The sequence below is a fragment of the Pseudophryne corroboree genome, chromosome 5, assembly GCF_028390025.1.
Source record: "Pseudophryne corroboree isolate aPseCor3 chromosome 5, aPseCor3.hap2, whole genome shotgun sequence".
In the NCBI taxonomy this organism is placed as follows: Eukaryota; Metazoa; Chordata; class Amphibia; order Anura; family Myobatrachidae; genus Pseudophryne; species Pseudophryne corroboree.
In genome coordinates, this window is record NC_086448.1 from 774,896,064 (window position 1) to 774,919,005 (window position 22,942).

The 22,942-nt window shown below is 49.5% G+C and overlaps 1 protein-coding gene across 1 annotated transcript in view; it reads left to right on the top strand.

The window, feature by feature from the left end:
• The window catches only part of GARS1 (glycyl-tRNA synthetase 1), a 131,130-nt gene that overhangs the window by 41,308 nt on the left and 66,880 nt on the right, over positions 1-22,942 (top strand). The gene's annotated exons all lie outside the window — the stretch shown is intronic.

Consider the following 22,942-nt stretch of genomic DNA (forward strand, 5'->3'; position numbering starts at 1 on the left):
CCTGGAAGAAGGGGATTATATGGTGTCTCTGGACATCAAGGATGCTTACCTCCATGTCCCAATTTACCCTTCTCACCAAGGGTACCTCAGGTTTGTGGTACAGAACTGCCACTATCAGTTTCAGACGCTGCCGTTTGGATTGTCCACGGCGCCCCGGGTCTTTACCAAAGTAATGGCCGAAATGATGATACTCCTTCGAAGGAAGGGAGTTTTAATTATCCCTTACTTGGACGATCTCCTGATAAGGGCAAGATCCAAGGAACAGTTGGTAGTCGGAGTAGCACTATCTCAAGTAGTGCTGCGGCAGCACGGGTGGATTCTCAATATCCCAAAATCGCAGCTGATCCCGACGACACGTCTTCTGTTCCTAGGGATGATCCTGGACACAGTCCAGAAAAAGGTGTTTCTCCCGGAAGAGAAAGCCAGAGAGTTATCCGAGCTAGTCAGAAACCTCCTAAAACCAGGCCAAGTATCAGTGCACCAATGCACAAGGGTCCTGGGAAAAATGGTAGCTTCCTACGAAGCAATCTCATTCGGCAGATTCCACGCAAGAACATTCCAGTGGGACCTGCTGGACAAATGGTCCGGATCGCATCTTCAGATGCATCAGCGAATAACCCTGTCCCCAAGGACAAGGGTGTCTCTCCTGTGGTGGTTGCAGAGTGCTCATCTTCTAGAGGGCCGCAGATTCGGCATTCAGGACTGGGTTCTGGTGACCACGGATGCCAGCCTGCGAGGCTGGGGCGCAGTCACACAGGGAAGAAACTTCCAGGGCTTGTGGTCAAGCCTGGAGACATCACTTCACATAAATATCCTGGAGTTAAGAGCCATTTACAATGCTCTAAGCCAAGCAAGACCTCTGCTTCAAGGTCAGCCGGTGCTGATCCAGTCGGACAACATCACGGCAGTCGCCCACGTAAACAGACAGGGCGGCACAAGAAGCAGGAGGGCAATGGCAGAAGCTGCAAGGATTCTTCGCTGGGCGGAAAATCATGTGATAGCACTGTCGGCAGTGTTCATTCCGGGAGTGGACAACTGGGAAGCAGACTTCCTCAGCAGGCACGACCTCCACCCGGGAGAGTGGGGACTTCACCCAGAAGTCTTCCACATGATGATAAACCGTTGGGAAAAACCAAAGGTGGACATGATGGCGTCCCGCCTCAACAAAAAACTGGACAGGTATTGCGCCAGGTCAAGGGACCCTCAAGCAATAGCTGTGGACGCTCTGGTAACACCGTGGGTGTACCAGTCAGTGTATGTGTTCCCTCCTCTGCCTCTCATACCCAAGGTGCTGAGAATTATACGGCGGGGAGGAGTAAGATCTATTCTCGTGGCTCCGGATTGGCCAAGAAGGACTTGGTACCCGGAACTTCAAGAGATGCTCACAGAGGACCCGTGGCCTCTACCTCTGAGAAGGGACCTGCTCCAGCAGGGACCCTGTCTGTTCCAAGACTTACCGCGGCTGCGTTTGACGGCATGGCGGTTGAACGCCGGATCCTAAAGGAAAAAGGCATTCCAGACGAAGTCATCCCTACTTTGATAAAAGCCAGAAAGGATGTAACCGCAAAGCATTATCACCGCATCTGGCGGAAATATGTTGCGTGGTGCGAGGCCAAAAAGGCCCAGACGGAGGAATTTCAATTGGGTCGATTCCTGCATTTCCTGCAAGCAGGAGTGTCTATGGGCCTAAAATTAGGATCCATTAAGGTCCAGATTTCGGCCCTGTCGATTTTCTTTCAGAGAGAACTGGCTTCAGTGCCTGAAGTCCAGACGTTTGTTAAGGGAGTGCTACATATACAGCCTCCTTTTGTGCCTCCAGTGGCACCCTGGGATCTGAATGTTGTTTTGGATTTCCTAAAATCACATTGGTTTGAATCACTCAACACTGTGGAATTAAAATATCTCACATGGAAAGTGGTCATGTTGTTGGCCCTGGCTTCAGCCAGGCGTGTGTCCGAATTGGCGGCTTTATCCTGTAAAAGCCCTTACCTGATTTTTCATACGGACAGGGCAGAATTGAGGACTCGTCCTCAATTTCTCCCAAAGGTGGTTTCAGCGTTTCATCTGAACCAGCCTATTGTGGTACCTGCGGCTACTAAGGACTTGGAGGACTCCAAGTTGCTGGACGTTGTCAGGGCCCTGAAAATATATGTTTCCAGGACGGCTGGAGTCAGAAAATCTGACTCGCTATTTATCCTGTACGCACCCAACAAGCTGGGTGCTCCTGCTTCTAAGCAGACTATTGCTCGCTGGATTTGTAGTACAATTCAGCTTGCGCATTCTGTGGCAGGCCTGCCACAGCCAAAATCTGTAAAAGCCCACTCCACAAGGAAGGTGGGTTCATCTTGGGCGGCTGCCCGAGGGGTCTCGGCTTTACAACTCTGCCGAGCTGCTACTTGGTCAGGGTCAAATACTTTTGTAAAATTTTACAAATTTGACACTCTGGCTGAGGAGGACCTGGAGTTTTCTCACTCGGTGCTGCAGAGTCATCCGCACTCTCCCGCCCGTTTGGGAGCTTTAGTATAATCCCCATGGTCCTTACGGAGTTCCCAGCATCCACTAGGACGTCAGAGAAAATAAGAATTTACTTACCGATAATTCTATTTCTCGTAGTCCGTAGTGGATGCTGGGCGCCCATCCCAAGTGCGGATTATCTGCAATACTTGTACATAGTTATTGTTAACAAATCGGGTTATTGTTGTTGTGAGCCATCTATCCAGAGGCTCCTCTGTTATCATGCTGTTAACTGGGTTCATATCACAAGTTGTACGGTGTGATTGGTGTGGCTGGTATGAGTCTTACCCGGGATTCAAAATCCTTCCTTATTGTGTACGCTCGTCCGGGCACAGTATCCTAACTGAGGCTTGGAGGGGGGTCATAGGGGGAGGAGCCAGTGCACACCAGGTAGTCCTAAAGCTTTTCTTTTTGTGCCCAGTCTCCTGCGGAGCCGCTATTCCCCATGGTCCTTACGGAGTTCCCAGCATCCACTACGGACTACGAGAAATAGAATTATCGGTAAGTAAATTCTTATTTTTGCTGGCTCAGTAATTATCCCACCTGTTAACCACAGACAGACATCCCCAAAACATGACCTGTTGGGAAAACCTGAGGGCTGAGAACCCTTGATCTATAACAAATAAGATCACAAGACAGAAAGGAGCTGGGGGCTACATGGGAAGGTTTGGGGGGGGGGGGGGCTGCGTGTTGTCCGTCACTGCTAACAGTGTTCCTCGGGACACCCCAGGTCTCCTTACAGAATCTCAAGTGAAATAATTAGAAACACCTGTGGATCTTTTAAAGTGTCTCGGTGATTAATGAGTACACGTGTGCTCCAGCAAGGTGATCTGGAAAACAGGCTCTGTAAATCTTGGTACACATTGGTTTATGTTTCATCCGTTCAATTGAACTGCGATATATCGTGGATGGGTCGGCGGGTGTCTACCAGCAATAGGTCGTTCAGACATCGTGTCGGCTGTGCAGCACAGCCGATGGCTGATATAACGGCGCATCGTGCTGTTACGCCCGTACACTTGCTGCAGAGGCCGCCAGTGACTGACATCACAACTGGACGGGCACAGGTAAATGCCCGACCAGTTGTGACTTCAGCCACGGCACATCGGGCCGATGATTGATTGGCAAGTGTACATGCACTTACCAATCGTCAGATAGGTCTGGGGATCAGCCGGATAGCTGATCTGTCATCCTAGTGCAGGGGTGGGGAACCTTTTTTTTCTACCAAGGGCCATTTAGATATTTATAAAATCCTTTGGGGGCCATACAAAAATGATCAACTTAAAAATTACCCTCCCCCCCCCCCCCCCCCCCCCCCCCAGTAGTTCTGCCCCTCAGAGGTACTGAGTGCGTGCCAAAAAATGGGTGTGTCCAATTAAAATGGGACGTGATACACACATGCCCCCAATAGTGCAGTGCCAGATACACGTATGCCAGTGCAGTGCCAGATACACGTATGCCAGCGCAGTGCCAGATACACATATGCCAGTGCAGTGCCAGATATACAAATGCCCCCACAGTGCCAGATATACAAATGCCCCCACAGTACCAGATATACAAATGCCCGAGTGGCGGCGTGTCTCACCAACACAAGCAGGTGGGCCGGAACAAACTGCTTTGCGGGCCGGAGGTTCCCCACCCCTGTCCTAGTGTGTACCCAGCATTATTGTGTCCCTATGACTGAATTTGAGAAGCACCTTGCTAGAATGTTTAGTATAGAAATAGCTTTGGATTATGGGCACAAGTGCTATGTTTTTACCAATGTACTCCTGGATCCCAGATGATTGTTTATAATAGCCACTGTATAACCATTTCTCTAACGTCCTAAGTGGATGCTGGGAACTCCGTAAGGACCATGGGGAATAGCGGCTCCGCAGGAGACTGGGCACAACTAAAGAAAGCTTTAGGACTACCTGGTGTGCACTGGCTCCTCCCTCTATGACCCTCCTCCAGACCTCAGTTAGAATTGTGTGCCCGGCCGAGCTGGATGCACACTAGGGGCTCTCCTGAGCTCTTAGAAAGAAAGTAATATTTAGGTTTTTTATTTTCAGTGAGATCTGCTGGCAAGACTCACTGCTACGAGGGACCTAGGGGAGAGAAGCGAACCTACCTGCTTGCAGCTAGCTTGGGCTTCTAGGCTACTGGACACCATTAGCTCCAGAGGGATCGAACACAGGCCCAGCCTCGGTCGTCCGGTCCCGGAGACGCGCCGCCGTCCCCCTAGCAGAGCCAGAAGCAAGAAGACGTTCCTGGAAATCGGCGGCAGAAGACTTCGGTCTTCATTAAGGTAGCGCACAGCACTGCAGCTGTGCGCCATTGCTCCCCAGGCACACCACATACTCCGGTCACTGATGGGTGCAGGGCGCTGGGGGGGGGCGCCCTGGGCTGCAATATAAGTACCTTACTTGGCAAATTAACACATAATATAGCCTTTAAGACTATATATGTGTAAAATCCCCTGCCATAACTGTATAAAAAAAGCGGGAGAAGCCCGTCGGAAAAGGGGCGGGGCTATCTCCCTCAGCACACTGGCGCCATTTTCCCTCACAGCTCCGCTGGAAGGATCGCTCCCCAGGCTCTCCCCTGCAGTTCCAGACTACATAGGGTAAAAAAGAGAGGGGGGCACTAAATTTAGGCGCAATCTGTGATATATAAGCAGCTATAAGGGGTAAAATCACTGTGTAGTGTGTATCCCTGTTTTATATAGCGCTCTGGTGTGTGCTGGCATACTCTCTCTCTGTCTCCCCAAAGGGCTTTGTGGGGTCCTGTCCTCAGTCAGAGCATTCCCTGTGTGTGTGCGGTGTGTCGGTACGGCTGTGTCGACATGTTTGATGAGGCTTATGTGGAGGTGGAGCAGGTGCCGATAAATGTGATGTCACCCCCTGCGGGGTCGACACCTGAGTGGATGGATATGTGGAAGGAATTACGCGACAGTGTCAACTCCTTACATAAAAGGTTTGACGACATATCAGATGTGGGACAGCCCGCTTCTCAGCCCGTGCCTGCCCAGACGTCTCAAAAGCCATCAGGGGCTCTAAAACGCCCGCTACCTCAGATGGCAGACACAGATGTCGACATAGATACTGACTCCAGTGTCGACGATGATGAGACTAGTGTACATTCCAATAGAGCCACACGTTACATGATTACGGCAATGAAAAATGTGTTGCACATTTCTGATATTACCCCAGGTACCACAAAAAAGGGTATTATGTTTGGGGAGAAAAAACTACCAGTGGTTTTTCCCCCTTCTGATGAATGAAATTAAACCTAGGGTAGATAAAGCGCTCACACGCCTGTCAAAGAAGGACACGGCCGCCCTGAAGGAGCCTGCTGATAGGAAGCAGGAGGCTATCCTGAAGTCTGTTTATACACACTCGGGTATTATACTGAGACCAGCTATTGCTTCAGCATGGATGTGCAGTGCTGCAGCTGCGTGGTCAGATTCCCTGTCAGAAAATATTGATACCTTAGACAGGGACACTATATTGCTAACCATAGAGCATATTAAAGACGCAGACTTATACATGAGAGATGCACAGAGGGATATTTGCCGGCTGGCATCTAAAATAAGTGCAATGTCCATTTCTGCCAGGAGGGGTTTATGGACTCGGCAGTGGACAGGGGATGCAGATTCTAAAAGGCACATGGAAGTTTTGCCTTACAAGGGTGAGGAGTTGTTTGGGGATGGTCTCTCGGACCTCGTTTCCACAGCGACAGCTTGGAAGTCAGCATTTTTACCCCATGTTCCCTCACAGCCAAAGAAAGCACCGTATTATCAGGTACAGTCCTTTTGGCCCCAGAAAGGCAAGCGGGTTAAAGGAGCGTCCTTTCTGCCCAGAGGCAGAGGTAGAGGAAAAAAGCTGCAGCATACAGCCAGTTCCCAGGAACAAAAGCCCTCCCCCGCTTCCTCTAAGTCTACCGCATGACGCTGGGGCTCCACAGGCGGAGCCAGGTACGGTGGGGGCCCGTCTCAAGAACTTCAGCGACCAGTGGGCTCGCTCACGGGTGGATCCCTGGATTCTACAAGTAGTATCTCAGGGGTACAAGCTGGAATTCGAGACGTCTCCCCCTCGCCGTTTCCTCAAATCTGCCTTGCCAACAGCTCCCCCGGACAGGGAGGCAGTGCTGGAGGCAATTCACAGCTGTATTCGCAGCAGGTGATAGTCAAGGTACCCCTCCTTCAACAAGGAAGGGGTTACTATTCCACAATGTTTGTGGTACCGAAACCGGACGGTTCGGTGAGACCCATTTTAAATTTGAAATCCTTGAACACCTATATAAAAAGGTTCAAGTTCAAGATGGAATCGCTCAGGGCGGTTATTTCAAGCCTGGAGGAAGGGGATTACATGGTATCACTGGACATCAAGGATGCTTACCTACATGTCCCCATTTACCTTCCTCACCAGGAGTACCTCAGATTTGTGGTACAGGACTGTCATTACCAATTCCAGACGTTGCCGTTTGGTCTGTCCACGGCACCGAGGGTATTTACCAAGGTAATGGCCGAAATGATGATACTCCTTCGAAAAAAGGGAGTTTTAATTATCCCATACTTGGACGATCTCCTTATAAAGGCGAGGTCCAGGGAGCAGTTGTTGGTCGGGGTAGCACTATCTCGGGAGGTGCTACAACAGCACGGTTGGATTCTGAATATTCCAAAGTCACAGCTGGTTCCTACGACACGTCTACTGTTTCTGGGGATGGTTCTGGACACAGACCAGAAAAGGGTGTTTCTCCCGGAGGAGAAAGCCAAGGAGTTGTCGTCTCTAGTCAGAGATCTCCTGAAACCAAAACAGGTCTCGGTGCATCACTGCACGCGAGTCCTGGGAAAAATGGTAGCTTCCTACGAAGCAATTCCATTTGGCAGGTTCCATGCAAGAATCTTTCAGTGGGATCTGTTGGACAAGTGGTCCGGATCCCATCTTCAGATGCATCGGCTGATAACCCTGTCTCCAAGGACCAGGGTGTCTCTGCTGTGGTGGCTGCAGAGTGCTCATCTTCTAGAAGGCCGCAGATTCGGCATACAGGACTGGGTCCTGGTGACCACGGATGCCTGCCTTCGAGGCTGGGGGGCAGTCACACAGGGAAGAAACTTCCAAGGGCTATGGTCAAGCCAGGAGATTTCCCTACACATAAATATTCTGGAACTAAGGGCCATCTACAATGCACTAGGTCAGGCAAGACCTCGCTTCAAAACCAGCCGGTACTGATCGAGTCAGACAACATCACGGCGGTCGCCCATGTAAACCGACAGGGCGGCACGAGAAGCAGGACGGCGATGGCAGAAGCCACAAGGATTCTCCGATGGGCGGAAAATCACGTGTTAGCACTGTCAGCAGTGTTCATTCCGGGAGTGGACAACTGGGAAGCAGACTTCCTCAGCAGGCACGACCTCCACCCGGGAGAGTGGGGACTTCATCCAGAAGTCTTTCAGCTGATTGTAAATCGCTGGGAACGGCCACAGGTGGACATGATGGCGTCCCGCCTCAACAAAAAGCTAGAAAGATATTGCGCCAGGTCGAGAGACCCTCAGGCAATAGCTGTGGACGCTCTAGTGACACCGTGGGTGTACCAGTCGGTTTATGTGTTCCCTCCTCTTCCTCTCATACCCAAGGTACTGAGGATAATAAGACGAAGAGGAGTAAGAACTATACTCATTGTTCCGGATTGGCCAAGAAGAGCTTGGTACCCAGAACTTCAAGAGGTGATCTCAGAGGACCCATGGCCTCTGCCGCTCAGACAGGACCTGCTGCAGCAGGGGCCCTGTCTGTTCCAAGACTTACCGCGGCTGCGTTTGACGGCATGGCGGTTGAACGCCGGATCATGAAGGAAAAGGGCATTCCGGAGGAAGTCATCCCTACGCTGATTAAAGCTAGGAAAGAAGTGACCGCAAACCATTATCACCGCATATGGCGAAAATATGTTGCGTGGTGTGAGGCCAGGAAGGCCCCAACGGAGGAATTTCAGCTGGGCCGTTTTCTGCACTTCCTACAGTCAGGGGTGACTATGGGCCTAAAATTGGGTTCCATTAAGGTTCAGATTTCGGCTCTATCGATTTTCTTCCAGAAAGAACTGGCTTCACTACCTGAAGTTCAGACATTTGTTAAGGGAGTGCTGCATATTCAGCCCCCTTTTGTGCCCCCAGTGGCACCTTGGGATCTCAACGTGGTGTTGAATTTCCAAAAGTCACATTGGTTTGAACCACTTAAAACCGTGGATTTAAAATATCTCACGTGGAAAGTGGTCATGCTGTTGGCCTTGGCTTCGGCCAGGCGTGTGTCAGAATTGGCGGGGTTTATCATGTAAAAGCCCTTATCTGATTTTCCATATGGATAGGGCGGAATTGAGGACTCGTCCCCAATTTCTCCCAAAGGTGGTTTCAGCTTTTCATTTGAACCAGCCTATTGTGGTGCCTGCGGCTACTCATGACTTGGAGGATTCCAAGTTGCTGGACGTAGTCCGGGCCCTAAAAATCTATGTTTCCAGGACAGTTGGAGTCGGAAAGACTGACTCGCTATTTATCCTGCATGCACCCAACAAGTTGGGTGCGCCTGCTTCAAAGCAGACTATTGCTCGCTGGATCTGTAGCACGATTCAACTTGCACATTCTGCGACTGGACTGCCGCATCCTAAATCTGTAAAAGCCCATTCCACGAGGAAGGTGGGCTCTTCTTGGGCGGCTGCCCGAGGGGTCTCGGCTTTACAACTTTGCCGAGCTGCTACTTGGTCGGGGTCAAACACATTTGCTAAATTCTACAAGTTTGATGCCCTGGCTGAGGAGGACCTAGAGTTTGCTCATTCGGTGCTGCAGAGTCATCCGCACTCTCCCGCCCGTTTGGGAGCTTTGGTATAATCCCCATGGTCCTTACGGAGTTCCCAGCATCCACTTAGGACGTTAGAGAAAATAAGATTTTACTCACCGGTAAATCTATTTCTCGTAGTCTGTAGTGGATGCTGGGCGCCCGTCCCAAGTGCGGATTGTCTGCAATACTTGTATATAGTTATTGGTTAACTAAAGGGTTATTGTTGAGCCATCTGTTGAGAGGCTCAGTTATATTTCATACTGTTAACTGGGTATAGTATCACGAGTTATACGGTGTGATTGGTGTGGCTGGTATGAGTCTTACCCGGGATTCCGAATCCTTTCCTTATTGTGTCAGTTCTTCCGGGCACAGTATCCTAACTGAGGTCTGGAGGAGGGTCATAGAGGGAGGAGCCAGTGCACACCAGGTAGTCCTAAAGCTTTCTTTAGTTGTGCCCAGTCTCCTGCGGAGCCGCTATTCCCCATGGTCCTTACGGAGTTCCCAACATCCACTACGGACTACGAGAAATAGATTTACCGGTGAGTAAAATCTTATTTTTACTTCACGTGATTTACATTTTTATTTATTTTTTTTAACAAAAAAGTGGTGGAGTAGCAAGTGTTCCACCAACCAGACTGGAGGACCTCACCCCTGTAGAAGGGTGGTGCTCCGAATTAACAACCATATAGTAAATGAGAAAACAAGAAAAATTGCATACATTAGAAAATCTTGACGAGCATGGAGAAAGAAAATATAAAACCTCAGGGGCCTACAGCCTATATAAAGTAAGACCCAAACCATCAAGATTTACTATAAACTTTAATTAGTAGAGGATAATAATCGGGATCCTTCCACGGATTCAGCTACAGAGTTAGGAGAAGGTGAGTGACCTCTTTGAAAGTGATCTTTGGCCCTCTGAGGGTCGGTAAAGATCACGGGGCGACCATTTATGATCACTCTCAATTTTGCCGGCTAAAGAAGTGTAAAGTGCTGGTTCTGGTCTATCAACATCTTACAAACCTCGGAGAAGGCTTTTTTTTTTTTTCTGTTACCACCGTTAAAAAGTCTTGAAATATTAATATACGGTGACTATCCAAAAGTAGGTTTTGCTTGGCTCGATAAGCTGATAGCATCTGTTCTTTAGCCCGATAATCAAAGAATTTGGCTATGACTGAGCAGGATCTAGAACAGAGGTTCTCAATCTCGGTCCTCGGGAGCCCACACAGTGCATGTTTTGCAGGTAACCCAGCAGGTGCACAGGTGTATTAATTACTCACTGACACATTTTAAAAGGTCCACAGGTGGAGCTAATTATTTCACTTGCGATTCTGTGAGGAGACCTGCAAAACATGCACTGTGTAGGCCCCCGAGGACCGAGTTTGAGAACCTCTGATCTAGAATCACCATTTTGACGTATGGGGCCTATTCTATGTGCTCTCACAATTTGAGGAATATTGGCATCATCATGGTAAGCCAAAGCTAGAGGGATCTGGACGGTAATATATTTGCTTAATTGAGCGTCTTTAACAGTCTCTGTAATACCAATAAAACATAAATTGCTAAGCCTGTTTCTGTTTTTTAAATCAAGTTTCTAAAATAGAGATGAGCGCCTGAAATTTTTCGGGTTTTGGTTTTGGGTTCGGTTCCGCGTCCGTGTTTTGGGTTCGAACGCGTTTTGGCAAAACCTCACCGAATTTTTTTTGTCGGATTCGGGTGTGTTTTGGATTCGGGTGTTTTTTTCAAAAAACACTAAAAAACAGCTTAAATCATAGAATTTGGGGGTCATTTTGATCCCAAAGTATTATTAACCTCAAAAACCATAATTTACACTCATTTTCAGTCTATTCTGAATACCTCACACCTCACAATATTATTTTTAGTCCTAAAATTTGCACCGAGGTCGCTGTGTGAGTAAGATTAGCGACCCTAGTGGCCGACACAAACACCGGGCCCATCTAGGAGTGGCACTGCAGTGTCACGCAGGATGGCCCTTCCAAAAAACCCTCCCCAAACAGCACATGACGCAAAGAAAAAAAGAGGCGCAATGAGGTAGCTGTGTGAGTAAGATTAGCGACCCTAGTGGCCGACACAAACACCGGGCCCATCTAGGAGTGGCACTGCAGTGTCACGCAGGATGTCCCTTCCAAAAAACCCTCCCCAAACAGCACATGACGCAAAGAAAAAAAGAGGCGCAATGAAGTAGCTGACTGTGTGAGTAAGATTAGCGACCCTAGTGGCCGACACAAACACCGGGCCCATTTAGGAGTGGCACTGCAGTGTCACGCATGATGTCCCTTCCAAAAAACCCTCCCCAATCAGCACATGATGCAAAGAAAAAGAAAAGAAAAAAGAGGTGCAAGATGGAATTGTCCTTGGGCCCTCCCACCCACCCTTATGTTGTATAAACAAAACAGGACATGCACACTTTAACCAACCCATCATTTCAGTGACAGGGTCTGCCACACGACTGTGACTGATATGACGGGTTGGTTTGGACCCCCCCCAAAAAAGAAGCAATTAATCTCTCCTTGCACAAACTGGCTCTACAGAGGCAAGATGTCCACCTCATCATCACCCTCCGATATATCACCGTGTACATCCCCCTCCTCACAGATTATCAATTCGTCCCCACTGGAATCCACCATCTCAGCTCCCTGTGTACTTTGTGGAGGCAATTGCTGCTGGTCAATGTCTCCGCGGAGGAATTGATTATAATTCATTTTAATGAACATCATCTTCTCCACATTTTCTGGATGTAACCTCGTACGCCGATTGCTGACAAGGTGAGCGGCGGCACTAAACACTCTTTCGGAGTACACACTTGTGGGAGGGCAACTTAGGTAGAATAAAGCCAGTTTGTGCAAGGGCCTCCAAATTGCCTCTTTTTCCTGCCAGTATAAGTACGGACTGTGTGACGTGCCTACTTGGATGCGGTCACTCATATAATCCTCCACCATTCTATCAATGTTGAGAGAATCATATGCAGTGACAGTAGACGACATGTCCGTAATCGTTGTCAGGTCCTTCAGTCCGGACCAGATGTCAGCATCAGCAGTCGCTCCAGACTGCCCTGCATCACCGCCAGCGGGTGGGCTCGGAATTCTGAGCCTTTTCCTCGCACCCCCAGTTGCGGGAGAATGTGAAGGAGGAGATGTTGACAGGTCGCGTTCCGCTTGACTTGACAATTTTGTCACCAGCAGGTCTTTCAACCCCAGCAGACTTGTGTCTGCCGGAAAGAGAGATCCAAGGTAGGCTTTAAATCTAGGATCGAGCACGGTGGCCAAAATGTAGTGCTCTGATTTCAACAGATTGACCACCCGTGAATCCTTGTTAAGCGAATTAAGGGCTCCATCCACAAGTCCCACATGCCTAGCGGAATCGCTCCGTGTTAGCTCCTCCTTCAATGTCTCCAGCTTCTTCTGCAAAAGCCTGATGAGGGGAATGACCTGACTCAGGCTGGCAGTGTCTGAACTGACTTCACGTGTGGCAAGTTCAAAGGGCATCAGAACCTTGCACAACGTTGAAATCATTCTCCACTGCGCTTGAGACAGGTGCATTCCACCTACTATATCGTGCTCAATTGTATAGGCTTGAATGGCCTTTTGCTGCTCCTCCAACCTCTGAAGCATATAGAGGGTTTAATTCCACCTCGTTACCACTTCTTGCTTCAGATGATGGCAGGGCAGGTTCAGTAGTTTTTGGTGGTGCTCCAGTCTTCTGTACGTGGTGCCTGTACGCCGAAAGTGTCCCGCAATTCTTCTGGCCACCGACAGCATCTCTTGCACGCCCCTGTCGTTTTTTAAAAAATTCTGCACCACCAAATTCAAGGTATGTGCAAAACATGGGACCTGCTGGAATTTGCCCATATTTAATGCACACACAATATTGCTGGCGTTGTCCGATGCCACAAATCCACAGGAGAGTCCAATTGGGGTAAGCCATTCCGCGATGATCTTCCTCAGTTGCCGTAAGAGGTTTTCAGCTGTGTGCGTATTCTGGAAAGCGGTGATACAAAGCGTAGCCTGCCTAGGAAAGAGTTGGCGTTTGCGAGATGCTGCTACTGGTGCCGCCGCTGCTGTTCTTGCGGCGGGAGTCCATACATCTACCCAGTGGGCTGTCACAGTCATATAGTCCTGACCCTGCCCTGCTCCACTTGTCCACATGTCCGTGGTTAAGTGGACATTGGGTACAACTGCATTTTTTAGGACACTGGTGAGTCTTTTTCTGACGTCCGTGTACATTCTCGGTATCGCCTGCCTAGAGAAGTGGAACCTAGATGGTATTTGGTAACGGGGGCACACTGCCTCAATAAATTGTCTAGTTCCCTGTGAACTAACGGCGGATACCGGACGCACGTCTAACACCAACATAGTTGTCAAGGCCTCAGTTATCCGCTTTGCAGCAGGATGACTGCTGTGATATTTCATCTTCCTCGCAAAGGACTGTTGGACAGTCAATTGCTTACTGGAAGTAGTACAAGTGGGCTTACGACTTCCCCTCTGGGATGACCATCGACTCCCAGCAGCAACAACAGCAGCGCCAGCAGCAGTAGGCGTTACACGCAAGGATGCATCGGAGGAATCCCAGGCAGGAGAGGACTCGTCAGAATTGCCAGTGACATGGCCTGCAGGACTATTGGCATTCCTGGGGAAGGAGGAAATTGACACTGAGGGAGTTGGTGGGGTGGTTTGCGTGAGCTTGGTTACAAGAGGAAGGGATTTACTGGTCAGTGGACTGCTTCCGCTGTCGCCCAAAGTTTTTGAACTTGTCACTGACTTATTATGAATGCGCTGCAGGTGACGTATAAGGGAGGATGTTCCGAGGTGGTTAACGTCCTTACCCCTACTTATTACAGCTTGACAAAGGCAACACACGGCTTGACACCTGTTGTCCGCTTTTCTGTTGAAATACCTGCACACTGAAGAGCTGATTTTTTTGGTATTTTCACCAGGCATGTCAACGGCCATATTCCTCCCACGGACAACAGGTGTCTCCCCGGGTGCCTGACTTAAACAAACCACCTCACCATCAGAATCCTCCTGGTCAATTTCCTCCCCAGCGCCAGCAACACCCATATCCTCCTCATCCTGGTGTACTTCAACATCTTCATCTTCAATCTGACTATCAGGAACTGGACTGCGGGTGCTCCTTCCAGCACTTGCAGGGGGCGTGCAAATGGTGGAAGGCGCATGCTCTTCACGTCCAGTGTTGGGAAGGTCAGGCATCGCAACCGACACAATTGGACTCTCCTTGTGGATTTGGGATTTCGAAGAACGCACAGTTCTTTGCGGTGCTTTTGCCAGCTTGAGTCTTTTCAGTTTTCTAGCGAGAGGCTGAGTGCTTCCATCCTCATGTGAAGCTGAACCACTAGCCATGAACATAGGCCAGGGCCTCAGCCGTTCCTTGCCACTCCGTGTGGTAAATGGCATATTGGCAAGTTTACGCTTCTCCTCCGACAATTTTATTTTAGGTTTTGGAGTCCTTTTTTTACTGATATTTGGTGTTTTGGATTTGACATGCTCTGTACTATGACATTGGGCATCGGCCTTGGCAGACGACGTTGCTGGCATTTCATCGTCTCGGCCATGACTAGTGGCAGCAGCTTCAGCACGAGGTGGAAGTGGATCTTGATCTTTCCCTAATTTTGGAACCTCAACATTTTTGTTCTCCATATTTTAATAGGCACAACTAAAAGGCACCTCAGGTAAACAATGGAGATGGATACTAGTATACAATTATGGACTGCCTGCCGAGTGCAGACACAGAGGTAGCCACAGCCGTGAACTACCGTACTGTACTGTGTCTGCTGCTAATATAGACTGGTTGATAAAGAGATGTCTATGTAACTATGTATGTATAAAGAAGAAAGAAAAAAAAACCACGGTTAGGTGGTATACAATTATGGACGGACTGCCTGCCGAGTGCAGACACAGAGGTAGCCACAGCCGTGAACTACCGTACTGTACTGTGTCTGCTGCTAATATAGACTGGTTGATAAAGAGATGTCTATGTAACTATGTATGTATAAAGAAGAAAGAAAAAAAAACCACGGTTAGGTGGTATACAATTCTGGACGGACTGCCTGCCGAGTGCAGACACAGAGGTAGCCACAGCCGTGAACTACCGTACTGTGTCTGCTGCGACTGGATGATAAATGATATAAAAAAAATATATATATCACTACTGCAGCCGGACAGGTATATATTATATATTATATAATGACGGACCTGCTGGACACTGTCTGTCAGCAGAATGAGTTTTATTTTTATAGAATAAAAAAAACAACAACACACAAGTGAAGTCACACGACGAGTGTTTAACTTTTTCAGGCAATCACAATATAAGTATACTACTAACTATACTGGTGGTCAGTGTGGTCAGGTCACTGGTCAGTCACACTGGCAGTGGCACTCCTGCAGCAAAAGTGTGCACTGTTTAATTTTAATATAATATTATGTACTCCTGGCTCCTGCTATAACCTATAACTGGCACTGCAGTGCTCCCCAGTCTCCCCCACAATTATAAGCTGTGTGAGCTGAGCAGTCAGACAGATATATAATATATATAGATGATGCAGCACACTGGGCTGAGCCTGAGCAGTGCACACAGATATGGTATGTGACTGAGTCACTGTGTGTATCGCTTTTTTCAGGCAGAGAACGGATATATTAAATAAACTGCACTGTCTGGTGGTCACTCACTAGTAAACTCTCTGCACTCTCTACACTTCTACAGTACTCCTCCTAGTCCTAAGCTCCAGTAAATCTCTCTCTCTTATAATCTAAATGGAGAGGACGCCAGCCACGTCCTCTCCCTATCAATCTCAATGCACGTGTGAAAATGGCGGCGACGCGCGGCTCCTTATATAGAATCCGAGTCTCGCGAGAATCCGACAGCGTCATGATGACGTTCGGGCGCGCTCGGGTTAACCGAGCAAGGCGGGAGGATCCGAGTCTGCTCGGACCCGTGAAAAAAACCATGAAGTTCGGGCGGGTTCGGATTCAGAGAAACCGAACCCGCTCATCTCTAGTTTCTATGACATGGACTGAGTCTAGAATTGGGAAGCAACAGTCTCCTGCAAGGTGTGCATTGAGTCCTCCTTCACACTAGCACGTTGCTCTAATATCTTTATTTTTGTCACATTGGTGACTATTTTAGCTAGAGAGGCATCGATGCGGGCATGAAGATCTTCAAAATGTTTATCCATTAAGGGCATTACGTAACCTAGAAATGAACTCTTTGGCATTATACGCAGAGGACGGAATATTAATGCCAATGGGAACTGAATTGTGGGCTGAGACATTTCCATTTGAGTAAGGGGATAATGTTGAAGGGGGGGAGGGGGGGACTTTTCCCCATAATGGTATTTGCAGAGTGGTTAGGCACATAGACCTGCGAACGGGGGGTGCCTGTTGTGCACGGGCGCCCCCTAATATCCGGCCCTCGATCGATTTCATCACACCCCACATTCCACTGACGGGCCCACCTTACCTGGCCGCGGGACTCCTCTGTACAGACGGTGCTTCTCCTGGCTCTGGTCCCCGGTGCCTCCGGCTGTGTGTCTCCTCGGTCTCTCCTGTGGCCGCTGTGGTCCTCTGCTGCTGCTGACCGACATGTCTGGGCTGGTGGATCTCCTCCTGGGTTCCGCAGGGCTGCCTCTTTGCTCCAGGTGTGATCCTCAATGGCGGCCACCATCTTTGATTCAGTGCTTCAGCTCCGGTGTTTGGTGCAGCTGCTCCCTTCTTTTCCTGGGCCTGGTGATGTGCTGGTCTGCTGTCCTCCATTTCTGGATGTCCATGTGGGTCCTTTCCAGCAGTGGTGCTGTGGTCTGCTGAGGCTGTCCTCCTAGAGATTCTGCTTACTTCAGCTTCTCACGTGTCCCTGGGTCTTCCAAGGGTGCACTAGCACGTGAGGGGGAAATACATGAGGGAAGATATGGTGCATGGGTGGGAACATGAGGGTAGATTTGCTTCATGCGGGGCACTCTGCATATTTGTGTGGGGGCAACTCAGCATGTTTTTCAGTATGGGGGGGGGGAATTTATTATGTGTATAAGCGGCAACTTAATGCTGTGGGCATTGTGTATTAGTGGCACTGCTACCGTGGGCATTGTTTATAAGGGACACTGCTACCGTGGGCGTTGTGTCTAAGAGGCAGTACTGTGTAGCATAATGTCAATATGAGGCACTACTGTGTGTCGCAACGTTAGTAAGCGACATTACTCTGTGGTGTAATGTGAAATAGGGGCACTACGTGCAGTGTAATGACAAGATTGTGCTACTGTATTGCGTAATTTGAATTATAGGTACTAATGTTTAGCCACGCCACACCTTTCTTGTGATACCACACCCCTTTTTTGCACCGCGCGCCTTCTGTGTGCACTGTACCTTTAGACAGTATGGATGTTAGGGCACAAATTTGTAGTTAGCAGGGGGGCGCCGAACACCCTGCCATCAGCGCTAGCTTCTCCTAATGGGAGTGGAGAAGGTGGCAGGGGAAATGAGTTCCACCACTTCCCCAGGACCACTTTGAGCCCTGCCCATTCACTGAGGTGCTCTCCATCCCTCCCCTCCTTTCAAATAGGAGCAACAGTACTTTCTCTGACGTCCTAGTGGATGCTGGGAACTCCGTAAGGACCATGGGGAATAGCGGGCTCCGAAGGAGGCTGGGCACTCTAGAAAGATTTCAGACTACCTGGTGTGCACTGGCTCCTCCCACTATGACCCTCCTCCAAGCCTCAGTTAGAATTCGTGCCCGGCAGAGGTTGGATGCACACTAGGGGCTCTCCTGAGCTCTTAGAAAGAATAGACTTAGGTTTTTTATTTTCAGTGAGACCTGCTGGCAACAGGCTCACTGCGGCGAGGGACTAAGGGGAGAAGAAGCGAACTCGCCTGCTTGCAGCCGGATTGGGCTTCTTAGGCTACTGGACACCATTAGCTCCAGAGGGATCGACCGCAGGCCCAGTCCTTGGTGTTCGGTCCCGGAGCCGCGCCTCCGTCCCCCTTACAGAGCCAGAAGCAAGAAGATGGTCCGGAAAATCGGCGGCATGAAGACTCTGTCTTCACCAAGGTAGCGCACAGCACTGCAGCTGTGCGCCATTGCTCCTCTCACACTTCACACTCCGGTCACTGAGGGTGCAGGGCGCTGGGGGGGGGCGCCCTGAGGCAGCAATAATAACACCTTGGCTGGCTAAAATACCTCAATATATAGCCCCAGAGGCTATATATGAGGTAAATACCCCTGCCAGAATTCCATAAAAAGCGGGAGAATAGGCCGCGAAAAAGGGGCGGAGCCTATCTCCTCAGCACACTGGCGCCTTTTTTCCCTCACAGCTCGGCTGGAAGGAAGCTCCCTGGCTCTTCCCTGCAATATACAGTAAGAGGGAAAAGAGAGGGGGGGCATTAAATTTGGCAGTATATATACATATATTATATGAAAAGCAGCTATTAGGGACATAACTCAGTTAGTCCCTGTATATATATAGCGCTCTGGTGTGTGCTGGCATACTCTCACTCTGTCCCCCCAAAGGGCTTTTTGTGGGTCCTGTCCTCTGTTGAGCATTCCCTGTGTGTGTGGGGTGTGTCGGTACGGCTGTGTCGACATGTTTGATGAGGATAATGAGGTGGAGGCGGAGCAGATGCATTTTGAAGGGACGTCACCCCCTGCGGGGCAGACACCCGAGTGAATGAACTTATGGAAAGAAATGAGTGCACGTATAGATTCTTTACATAAGAAATTTGACCACATGCCAAATGTGGGACAGCCGGGATCTCAGCTCGTGCCTGTCCAGGTGCCTCAGGGGTCGTCAGGGGCTCTAAAACGCCCGCTACCTCAGTTTGCAGACCCGGATGTCGACACGGATACTGATAAGTGTCGACGACGATGAGTCAAACCTAATGCCAGTCAGGGCCATTCACTGCATGATTGAGGCAATGAAAGAGGTGTTAAACATTTCTGATTTACATCCAGGTACCACAGAAAAGGGTATTATGTTTGGGGAGAAAAAACTACCCGTAGTTTTTCCCCCATCAGATGAACTAAATTAAGTGTGTGAAGAAGCGTGGCTTTTCCCTGATAAAAAATTTGTAATTCCTAAGAAGGTACTAATGGCGTTCCCTTTCCCGCCAGAGGATAGGTCACGTTGGGAAACATCACCTAGGGTGGATAAAGCGCTCACACGTTTGTCAAAAAAGGTGGCACTACCCTCTCAGGATACGGCCGCCCTTAAGGAGCCTGCTGATAGAAAGCAGGAGGCAATCCTGAAGTCTGTATACACACACTCAGGCATTATACTTAGACCAGCTATTGCGTCAGCTTGGATGTGCAGTGCTGCCGCTGCATGGTCAGAAAAACTGTCAGAAAATATTGACACACTAGACAGAGACACTATTCTGCTAACGATTGACCATATAAAAGATTCAGTCTTATATATGAGAGATGCACAGGGGGAAATTTGCCGGCTGGCATCTAAAGTAAGTGCATTGTCTATCTCTGCTAGGAGATGCTTATGGACTCGTCAGTGGACGGGAGATGCAGATTCCAAGAGGCACATGGAAGTTTTGCCTTATAAAGGGGAGGAATTATTTGGGGATGGTCTCTCCGACCTAGTTTCCACAGCAACGTCTGGGAAGTCAGCATTTTTACCCCATGTTCCCTCACAGCCTAAGAAGGCGCCATTTTATCAGGTTCAGTCCTTTCGGACCCAGAAAAGCAAGCGTGGAAAAGGAGGGTCTTTTCTGTCTAGAGGCAGAGGTAGGGGAAAAAGGCTGCAACAGACAGCAGGTTCCCAGGAACAAAAGTCCTCCCCCGCTTCCTCTTCCAAGTCCGCCGCATGACGGTGGGGCTCCACAGGTGGAGCCAGGTACGGTGGGGGCCCGCCTCAGAAATTTCAGCGATCAGTGGGCTCGCTCACAGGTGGATCCCTGGATCCTTCAAGTAGTATCTCAGGGATACATGCTGGAATTCGAGGCGGCTCCACCCCACCGGTTCCTAAAATCTGCCTTGCCGATTGCTCCCTCAGACAGGGAGGCGGTGCTAGCGGCAATTCACAAGCTGTATTCCCAGCAGGTGATAATCAAGGTACCCCTACTTCAACAAGGCCGGGGTTACTATTCCACACTATTTGTGGTACCGAAGCCGGACGGTTCGGTGAGACCCATTTTAAATTTGAAGTCCTTGAACACGTACATAAAAAAATTCAAGTTCAAGATGGAATCGCTCAGGGCGGTTATTGCAAGCCTGGACGAGGGGGATTACATGGTTTCCCTGGACATCAAGGATGCTTACCTGCATGTCCCCATTTACCATCCTCACCAGGAGTACCTCAGATTTGTGGTACAGGATTGCCATTACCAATTCCAGACGTTGCCGTTTGGACTCTCCACGGCACCAAGGGTATTTACCAAGGTTATGGCGGAAATGATGATACTCCTTCGAAGAAAGGGAGTTTTAATTATCCCGTACTTGGACGATCTCCTTATAAAGGCACGGTCCAAAGAACAGTTGTTGGTGGGAGTAGCACTATTTCAGGAAGTGCTGAACCAGCACGGCTGGATTCTGAATATCCCAAAGTCACAGCTGGTCCCGACGACACGTCTACTGTTCCTGGGGATGATTCTGGACACAGTCCAGAAAAAAGTGTTTCTCCCGGAGGAGAAAGCCAGGGAGTTGTCTTCTCTAGTCAGAGACCTCCTGAAACCAAAACAGGTATCGGTGCATCACTGCACGCGGGTCATGGGAAAGATGGTAGCTTCTTACGAAGCAATTCCATTCGGCAGGTTCCATGCCAGAATCTTTCAGTGGGACCTGTTGGACAAGTGGTCCGGATCGCATCTTCAGATGCATCGCTTGATGACCCTGTCTGCAAGAACCAGGGTGTCTCTTCTGTGGTGGCTGCAGAGTGCTCATCTTCTGGAGGGTCGCAGATTCGGCATTCAGGACTGGGTCCTGGTGACCACGGATGCCAGCCTGCGAGGCTGGGGGTCAGTCACAAAGGGAAGAAACTTCCAAGGACTATGGACAAGTCAGGAGACTTCCCTTCACATAAATATTCTGGAACTAAGGGCCATCTACAATGCCCTAAGTCAAGCAAAATCCCTGCTCCTACACCAGCCGGTGCTGATCCAGTCAGACAACATCACGGCAGTCGCCCATGTGAATCGACAGGGCGGCACAAGAAGCAGGATGGCAATGACAGAAGCCACAAGAATTCTCCGATGGGCAGAAAATCATGTACTAGCACTGTCAGCAGTGTTCATTCCGGGAGTGGACAACTGGGAAGCAGACTTCCTCAGCAGACACGACCTCCACCCGGGAGAGTGGGGACTTCATCCAGAAGTCTTCCAAATGATTGTACATCAGTGGGGTCGTCCACAGGTGGACATGATGGCGTCCCGCCTAAACAAAAAACTAGAGAGGTATTGCGCCAGGTCAAGAGACCCTCAAGCGATAGCTGTGGACGCTCTGGTGACACCGTGGGTGTACCAGTCAGTTTATGTGTTCCCTCCGCTGCCTCTCATACCAAAGGTATTGAGAATAATAAGAAAGCGAGGAGTAAACACAATTCTCGTGGTTCCGGATTGGCCAAGAAGAACATGGTACCCGGAACTTCAAGAGATGATCTCAGAGGACCCGTGGCCTCTGCCGCTAAGACAAGACCTGCTACAGCAGGGGCCCTGTCTGTTCCAAGACTTACCGAGGCTGCGTTTGACGGCATGGCGGTTGAACGCCGGATCCTGAAAGAAAAGGGCATTTCGGAGGAAGTCATTCCTACGCTTATTAAAGCCAGGAAAGAGGTTGCAGCAAATCATTATCACCGCATATGGCGGAAATATGTTGCATGGTGTGAGGCCGAAAAGGCCCCAACTGAGGAATTTCAACTACGTCGATATCTGCATTTCCTGCAAGCAGGAGTGAATATGGGCCTAAAACTGGGTTCCATTAAGGTACAGATCTCGGCTCTATCGATTTTCTTTCAGAAAGAACTAGCTTCAGTACCTGAAGTTCAGACATTTGTAAAGGGAGTGCTGCATATTCAGCCCCCATATGTGCCTCCTGTGGCACCTTGGGATCTCAACGTGGTGTTGAGTTTCTTAAAATCACATTGGTTTGAACCACTAAAAACCGTGGATCTGAAATATCTCACGTGGAAGGTGGTCATGTTATTGGCCTTGGCTTCTGCCAGGCGAGTATCAGAATTGGCGGCCTTGTCTTATAAAAGCCCTTATCTGATTTTCCATATGGATAGGGCAGAATTGAGGACTCGTCCCCAGTTTCTCCCTAAGGTGGTGTCAGCGTTTCATTTGAACCAGCCTATTGTGGTGCCTGCGGCCACTAGGGACTTGGAGGACTCCCAAGTTGTTAGACGTGGTCAGGGCCCTGAAAATATGTTTCCAGGACGGCTGGAGTCAGAAAATCTGACTCGCTGTTTATCCTATATGCACCCAACAAGCTGGGTGCTCCTGCTTCTAAGCAGACTATTGCTCGTTGGATTTGTAGTACAATTCAACTTGCACATTCTGTGGCAGGCCTGCCACAACCAAAATCTGTCAATGCCCATTCCACAAGGAAGGTGGGCTCATCTTGGGCGGCTGCCCGAGGGGTCTCGGCTTTACAACTTTGCCGAG